Raw genomic sequence first — 8,276 nt, 5'->3', positions numbered from 1 at the left:
TAACGGAGGATGATATATAGATTTGTCTGTGAGATGGAAACTCTGAAGCGGTGCGTTGGCTCTGTGAGACCAAACACACCCATTCGATCGGTCATAAATAACAGTTTGTTGAACTGGGCTGGTTTCCCTGCTGTGGAAAGCATTAATCCAAATACGCTTATCCTCAGAGTTTTCTTAGGTCAGACCAATAGCTGCTGATCTCGTCATCAGCAAACACTCAGGGTCACGAAGTTCAGCATGTCTAGGTCCCCAAGGCCTATGACGCTTGTCTGCATTAATTTCTCTCAAATTCTCTTTTACCAGATTAATGACAGCTGACTCGAATGATGGAACTGACAGGCTCATTTTTGACAACATCATTTTGTGTCCGTTTTCGGTTTTCTCCTTTCTTTGGGAAAAGAGAGAGAATAAACACACACGTGCTTTGAAATTGACTTGACGGGACTAATTGGTGCTTGACATAAAGGAGCTGTCTGGAATTTTTGACATGAATTCAGTGCCACCCTTAAAAGCATTTTACGACATTTCGCAACTCGACTACCCGTATGAGTTTATAAACAATAAAAACAGACTGCAATTATTTAATGTGTATGTTTCCTGAAGGAAACACCCCTTGCCGGGAACAATGTGTTACTGGAGACCGCTTACCAGGAAACTGGTTAATCGAGAATTTCTTCCACCCCCCCCCCCAACCAATCAAAAATGTTTTTCCGGATGGAAGCATCCATGCGTCCAGATTAAGGGCTGAATGCGTCTTTGATTTCTCATTGATTTAGTCTCATTAATGGTTTTTATATAATAGTTCTCATTAGCACAGGAATAAACAACTTCAGCCAGCTAATGGAAGTGGCACCACTGGTCCAAAGCAGGTGACCATTTTATCTTCACAGCATGTTGTACCTGAGTCAGTGAAACCAAATCATGCATAGTTTCACTGCATGTGCATTTTTAAAGGAAGCACAGATAAAGTTGATAAAGCCTAGATGCATGGGATCGATCTTGTCATAACATAATAGTTATTTTTAGAATATATTTAAGAGCAGTTTTAAAGGTTTTAAAAAAATTGGTAAAAATTGCTTGTTTCATGTAGTCTGCTGTCCTACTTTGTTCATTTAAACTTTAAAATGTTTGACTGGTAATGGTTTGTGATGTGTCGTGGCCTCTGTTCTTAATTGCTCCGTGTCTTTGAGGTGTACAAAAACAGGAAGTGCCCACAGTTTCCTGTCTCTCATCTGCCTGCGAGAACCAGGCAGATGAAAGGAGGTCGTCCCATTGGCTGGGGAACGGAGAGACTGCGAACAGTGGTTGGATGAGAAATCTGTTCACTGTCGCTGGTCTAGGTGATAGAACAGGCCTGTTATGGAACAGCAGGGAGGTTACCATAACAGAGTTCCACAGAAGCAGGACGGGCCGTGTGTGTTTTCCTGATCACAGATTGCAGGCACTCATCTGGAATGCTTCATTCTACCTCTCCTACATACCAGACCACCACCGCCTGTGCCGTTTTTCAGTCTTACGGTGCATCCATTCGGCCAGTAAATGGTTTCAGCCACACATTAAAAACACACAGCAGCATCGTGTGCTAAGTAAACACCGGATTTAAATGAAAAGAGAACCAATTGGATAGAGCTGTTTTGACACCAGAAACGCAATGTTTGGGCTGTTTTGAAATCTAGGCTAGGTCACTGAGGACCAGGTTAGAAATCTAAGCAGGATGATGCCCCCGGGTAATTTGTATTGGTAGCAGTTTCATTTCATGCGAAAGAGGCCTATTTTAATATTCACGGATTAAGTGGAAAAGATGATACTAGCCGATAATATGCGGGGTTTAAAACCGCGTCATCTTACGGTTTGAGGTTCTCTCTGTTGATTGGTGGAACTGGTGGAATGATCGCGTGCACGTACTCCTGGCACTTGGTGGATCTGGGTCAGGTTTAGTCTGGACTTGTTTCTGAAATGGAGCCTGGGGGGGGTTGCTGTTGTTGTTGTTTTTTTTTCCCTCGAGGTTCCGCCGCTCTACCTGTTTGATCCTCGGTGAGCCCAGACGCTCTGTGTGAGACTGTCTTATCACAAGTGCGCCATCATCACACATGCTGAACGGTCTGTGACAGACCAACCCCCTCGCCGCTATAAATCACCGTACAGCATTCAGAGGCTGTTTAAAGAGTGTAGTTTATGTAATGTTTGTCAGATTTGATACATTTGCACAGCTGCTTATTTCATCAGACGGCATGTGCGGTAAAGTCAGCTCGTCGGCATTCTGAGTTGCGGTCAGACGGGGAAACCGCGCGCCCTCACCTGTGTCAATATATCTTACACTCCTACAGGTGTGTTTCACGGCCCCTCTGGCATCGCTCCCTTAGTCACCTGGTATGTTGTGTAGTGATGGGTGATGGGTGAGGCCCAGCCAATCAGTGACTGCATAATAGAACAGGTGATGTCATACAGCCATACCAAGACCTAGAGGAAGTTTTAGCTTAAGATGCAGTGTATTGTAAATGGAAGCGCTTAACACAAATTCCACAGCAGAGCTGAACAAATAAAAACTACTCTTATTGTGAGCAGGGCTGTGAAAATTGAGAAAAAAATAAGTAATATATGCATATATAGATAACTAAATTTGATAGATAGATAGATAGATAGATAGATAGATAGATAGATAGATAGATAGATAGATAGATAGATAGACAGATAGACAGAGGGATAATGTGTTTGAAAGTGTCATGCCAGACTGTACCACTGAGGATCTCTCTTGCCTGCATTCTGTTGTGAAAGTCTTCCTCAGGAATGAGAGACCCATCCACAGCTCTGGAGTGATTAAGAATGTTTGCCTTCCCCCTGTCCAGGCCCCGGGGCCCTCAATCTGCATTAACCCTGACTGACTGCAGCCTCGTTAATGGATCCGTCTAAGTGTCAGGTACTCACATGTCCTCAGCCTTAAACAGGATGTGAATCACAGAGGGCTATGCTCCGAAAGACATTTCTGACATTTTTGAAACCTTTTTCGCATTTTTTTTTCTAAAATCTTAGTCAGTTTCTTTCATCTCGTTGCTGTTTTTTTTTAAAAGGACCAGTTTCATGTGGTGAATTAGTGAATAAGTATGATTAATATAGTTCATAGTTATTAACTAACTAATTGAATTTGGTGGACACCATTGGTTTTGTCTGTATGTCATGCATGAGTGGATGCAGTTCTCAAAAACAGAACACAAACAAAAGAAACAACAGCAACAACAAAACCAAAACAATTCTTTATTTAAACAAGTTTTCATACATTACCAAATTTACCACTCAGTCACCACGGTAACATTCAGCTGTGAGCTAGCGGGTCGGAAGCACCGGCCGGGGAGCGACAGGGGATTTATCTAGCCTGGAGGTGAAGGGGGTCAAGCCGGTCAGCTTTGTGGTCCTGATCAGTCCTCTCTCCACGTGTTTTGGCCCTCAGAGTAAATCTGTCAGATTAAATCTCTGAAAACTAGAGTAGTCTAACCAACCACTCTCTGGTAGCAAAGGGTCCTTTTATATTCAGTAACAAATGTGTTTTATTTAGTCTTGCCAGTCTATATATAATAAAAAAAAAACCCTCATAAAACAATAAACAGTAGCATAGAGCCTCTCCCCACGGTTTCATAGGGCTCTTATGAGCTGTATAACTGTGGGGAGGGGTAACGACCCTCAGGGAGGCCATGGTGAGGGAGGTGGAGTCTGCCAATTAATATCTGTTTTATCTACATTCCTCCTCTTTTCTCATCTCACTTCAGCCTGTGGAACCAGCGGCTGTGTGTTCTCACACGTTTTATGCTCTCGTTTTTACTTGTTCATGAAAAAATGTTAATGGAAATGTATTCCCTGATTCTGATTGGCCAAGAGGTGTTCCCGCTCAGAGAACCCTTTTTTTTTTTTTTTTTTGGCTGTAATTTTGGCTAACCCTGGTATCTAAGAGGATTTGTTGAGGAAGACTGTAGGACAGTAGTCTCTGCAAGAACAGTGTGTCTTATGGCATGGCAGTGTGTGTGCTGTCAGTGAGTTAGAACTTATGTTGAACATTTGCCAAAGGGGTGTGGAAGTGATGGTGTGCATACCTGATTATTGCTACTGTACACTGTACTGCCTACACACACACACACACACACACACACACAAACATACAGAGAGAGAGAGAGATAAAAGTGAAAACATCTTTTGTTGTTTTTTATGAGCGATGGGGTTTTTCCTCATGGGTGTTCTGTGTTGTTTTTGTTGTTTTTTCCATGAATTATGCTTGATTCTCTTGTCAAGTATGAGTTACGAGTTGGAATTATCTAACTTTGGCAAGATGCCTGAAATAGAATGGAACAGCAAATTACAAATTACAACTATTTAAGTGAAATTACAAATTACATCTAATTACGTCAAATTACATTTTCAGGACTTATTAGAGCAGTTAATAAATTGGATAAAATAATTTGCTACGGCATAATTTCCTCATAATGAGAAAAGAAAATGAAAATGCTTTATCAGTGACGTCCTGATTGCTCATGTACCTCAACTCTCTTTACTGAACGTGAATAAGTAACTACACAGAGAAACTACATGTTTCAGAGTCTCATCTCTGTGCAGAGACTTGGTTTTAACAGAGTGCCATCAGTCACAGTGAGAGTGCAGGTCTTTTAAAAACAATGCCGTGCAGTGTGTGTGTGTGTGCACGTGAGAGCTACAGTCACCAGCGTGGATCAGCTTTAATGATTTTTCTACAGACCGGCCGCATAGCTGGCATTCCTTAGTCTGAGAATGTCGACTCAGGAAAGGAGAGGAGAGGAGAGGAGAGGAGAGGAGAGGAGAGGAGAGGAGAGGAGAGGAGAGAAGAGAAGAGAAGAGTAGAGAAGAGAAGAGAGGAGAGGAGAGGAGAGAAGAAGAGAAGAGAAGAGAAGAGAAGAGAAGAGAAGAGAAGAGAAGAGAGGAGAGGAGAGGAGAGGAGAAGAGAGGAGAGGAGAGGAGAGGAGAGGAGAGGAGAGGAGAGAAGAAGAGAAGAGAAGAGAAGAGAGGAGAGGAGAGGAGAGGAGAGGAGAGGAGAAGAGAAGAGAGGAGAAGAGTAGAGAGGAGAGGAGAGGAGAAGAGAAGAGAAGAGAAGAGAAGAGAAGAGAAGAGAGGAGAGGAGAGGAGAGGAGAAGAGAGGAGAAGAGAGGAGAAGAGTAGAGAAGAGGAGAGAAGAGAGGAGAGGAGAGGAGAGGAGAGGAGAAGAGTAGAGAAGAGAAGAGAGAAGAGAAGAGAAGAGAAGAGAAGAGAAGAGAAGAGAAGAGAAGAGAAGAGAAGAGAGGAGAGGAGAGGAGAGGAGAGGAGAAGAGAGGAGAAGAGTAGAGAAGAGGAGAGAAGAGAGGAGAGGAGAGGAGAGGAGAGGCTTTGGCAGCCGGTGTCTGCTGTGCTCTTGATGGGGCAAAACCATGCGTAACCATTCATATCAAGATTTGATTATGTTACCCAGTCTGCGGGGAATTAGTATTTCCAAAGCTTTTCTTACTGTGTGTGTGTGTGTGTGTGTGTGTGTGTGTTTTGACCGTGATGTGCTGATTCTTTCTAACACATTAGAAAAGTTCCTTCTGAAGCTCGCGGCTTTCTTAAAACTGCATGTTTTAGATATTTACATTTCGTTGTTGTACCTGGCACTTGGTCATGTTTAAAACCTGGCTATTGGTTCCTTGACAACTCATATTGTTTTCCTTTGTGGCCTGACAAAACTTGGCCCACAAGGCGAACACAAATTTCAACTAAGATACACAGGCCAGTATCTTGGTAAGCAGGAAATGTTGTTGCTATTGTCAATATTTAGTTTGTCTGTCAGCTGATTCAGTAAGGCCTTGAACCCTTGGTTTTGCACTGTTCAGAAAGCCTGGCTGTGTTTGTGTTTTGTTTGTTTGGAGTATATTTTATTTTGAAAAGCTATTCGCCCTGGTTAATTACACTGTCATCTGAAGCACTGAGGTGAATACGCTGACAGGGTTCATGTGCTTTAAGCACTGCAGTAAGCCAGTAAACCTGTTCTAAATCAACCCTGTTAGTAATGGAGGAGTGTGAGGTCAACCACAAACACACGCACACACGCACACGCATGCATGCACGCATGCACGTACATGTACACACACACACACGCAGTGAGTGGATCAACACACACACACACACACACACACACACACACACACACACACAACATGTGTTTGTGTGGAGTGTGTGAGGAGCGTGCAGCATCAGGTCACTCTTAGCGTGTCAGTGCTGAGATAAGAGGCTCAGGGCCTGTAATTGCTGCTAATCTCCTATCAGAGCCTTCACTCATACACACACACACACACACACACACACATTCAGATACACACACATGCACACACACTCAGATACACACACATGCACACACACACTCACTCACAGACACACACACACTCAGACACACACACACGCACACACACACACACACACACACGCACGCACACACACACTCACTCTGTCTCTCACAGGAGAACAGGCAGCAGATGCCTCTTGCCTCTCGCTCCCTATTACGTTACAGCAACATATGACAAGCAGCAATCTGACTCTCCTAGACCCAGTCATAATTCAGTCGCAGAAGAACGTGACAAAATTTTGGCTATGCACACTACAGGGGTATAATTTTGTCATTTCCGTAGACTTCATGGATGGTGTCACAGTCAGTCTCCCCAGAATAGAGACTGTAGGATCAGAGTAGAATGTAAAATCAGAGTAGAATTTAGAATCAGAGTAGAATTTAGAATCAGAGTAGAATTTAGAATCAGAGTAGAGTGTAGGATCAGAGTAGAATGTAGGATCAGAGTAGAATTTAGAATCAGAGTAGAATTTAGAATCAGAGTAGAATGTAGGATCAGAGTAGAATGTAGGATCAGAGTAGAATTTAGTATCAGAGTAGAGTGTAGGATCAGAGTAGAATGTAGGATCAGAGTAGAATGTAGGATCAGAGTAGAATTTAGAATCAGAGTAGAGTGTAGGATCAGAGTAGAATGTAGGATCAGAGTAGAATTTAGAATCAGAGTAGAATTTAGAATCAGAGTAGAATGTAGGATCAGAGTAGAATGTAGGATCAGAGTAGAGTGTAGGATCAGAGTAGAATTTAGAATCAGAGTAGAATTTAGAATCAGAGTAGAGTGTAGGATCAGAGTAGAATTTAGAATCAGAGTAGAGTGTAGGATCAGAGTAGAATGTAGGATCAGAGTAGAATGTAGAATCAGAGTAGAATTTAGAATCAGAGTAGAGTGTAGGATCAGAGTAGAATGTAGGATCAGAGTAGAATTTAGAATCAGAGTAGAATTTAGAATCAGAGTAGAATGTAGGATCAGAGTAGAATGTAGGATCAGAGTAGAGTGTAGGATCAGAGTAGAATGTAGGATCAGAGTAGAATGTAGGATCAGAGTAGAATTTAGAATCAGAGTAGAGTGTAGGATCAGAGTAGAATGTAGGATCAGAGTAGAATTTAGAATCAGAGTAGAATTTAGGATCAGAGTAGAATGTAGGATCAGAGTAGAATGTAGAATCAGAGTAGAGTGTAGGATCAGAGTAGAGTGTAGGATCAGAGTAGAATTTAGAATCAGAGTAGAATTTAGAATCAGAGTAGAGTGTAGGATCAGAGTAGAATTTAGAATCAGAGTAGAGTGTAGGATCAGAGTAGAATGTAGGATCAGAGTAGAATGTAGAATCAGAGTAGAATGTAGGATCAGAGTAGAGTGTAGGATCAGAGTAGAATTTAGAATCAGAGTAGAATTTAGAATCAGAGTAGAGTGTAGGATCAGAGTAGAATTTAGAATCAGAGTAGAATGTAGGATCAGAGTAGAATGTAGAATCAGAGTAGAATGTAGAATCAGAGGAAAAATCTTTTCAATGACAAAGTTATCTTCAGTGAAATCATCTCAGCCCTTTGTTTTTGGCCAGTCAGTGGTAGAAGGCTATAGAGACTGCAGAGAATCCATTCATCCATTTGACTGACTCAGTTTTCATTTCAACAACTTCCCACTGAAAGAGAATGTTTTAGAGGGTCTACATCAGTTCTCTTCATCTGGAGCACTATATGCTGCACGTGGAGAGAGAGGGAGAGAGAGAGAGAGAGAGAGGATTGCTGGTAGTTGGTTTGAATGTGCTTAAACTGGTGCTTCTGTCTGCTGAGAGTTGGAATATCTGATGGATAAGAATATACTGTCTGAGATGCTCGTTTGCACTGTGGAAACGTGAGATCAGCTGTCTAAAAACAGCGCCATATACCATGGCATTTCTCTCCTCTGACA

This window comes from Chanos chanos, chromosome 10 (assembly GCF_902362185.1).
Source record: "Chanos chanos chromosome 10, fChaCha1.1, whole genome shotgun sequence".
Classification (NCBI taxonomy): Eukaryota; Metazoa; Chordata; class Actinopteri; order Gonorynchiformes; family Chanidae; genus Chanos; species Chanos chanos.
The sequence above is the reverse complement of the archived record's forward strand: the minus strand, read 5'-3'. Positions refer to the sequence as shown.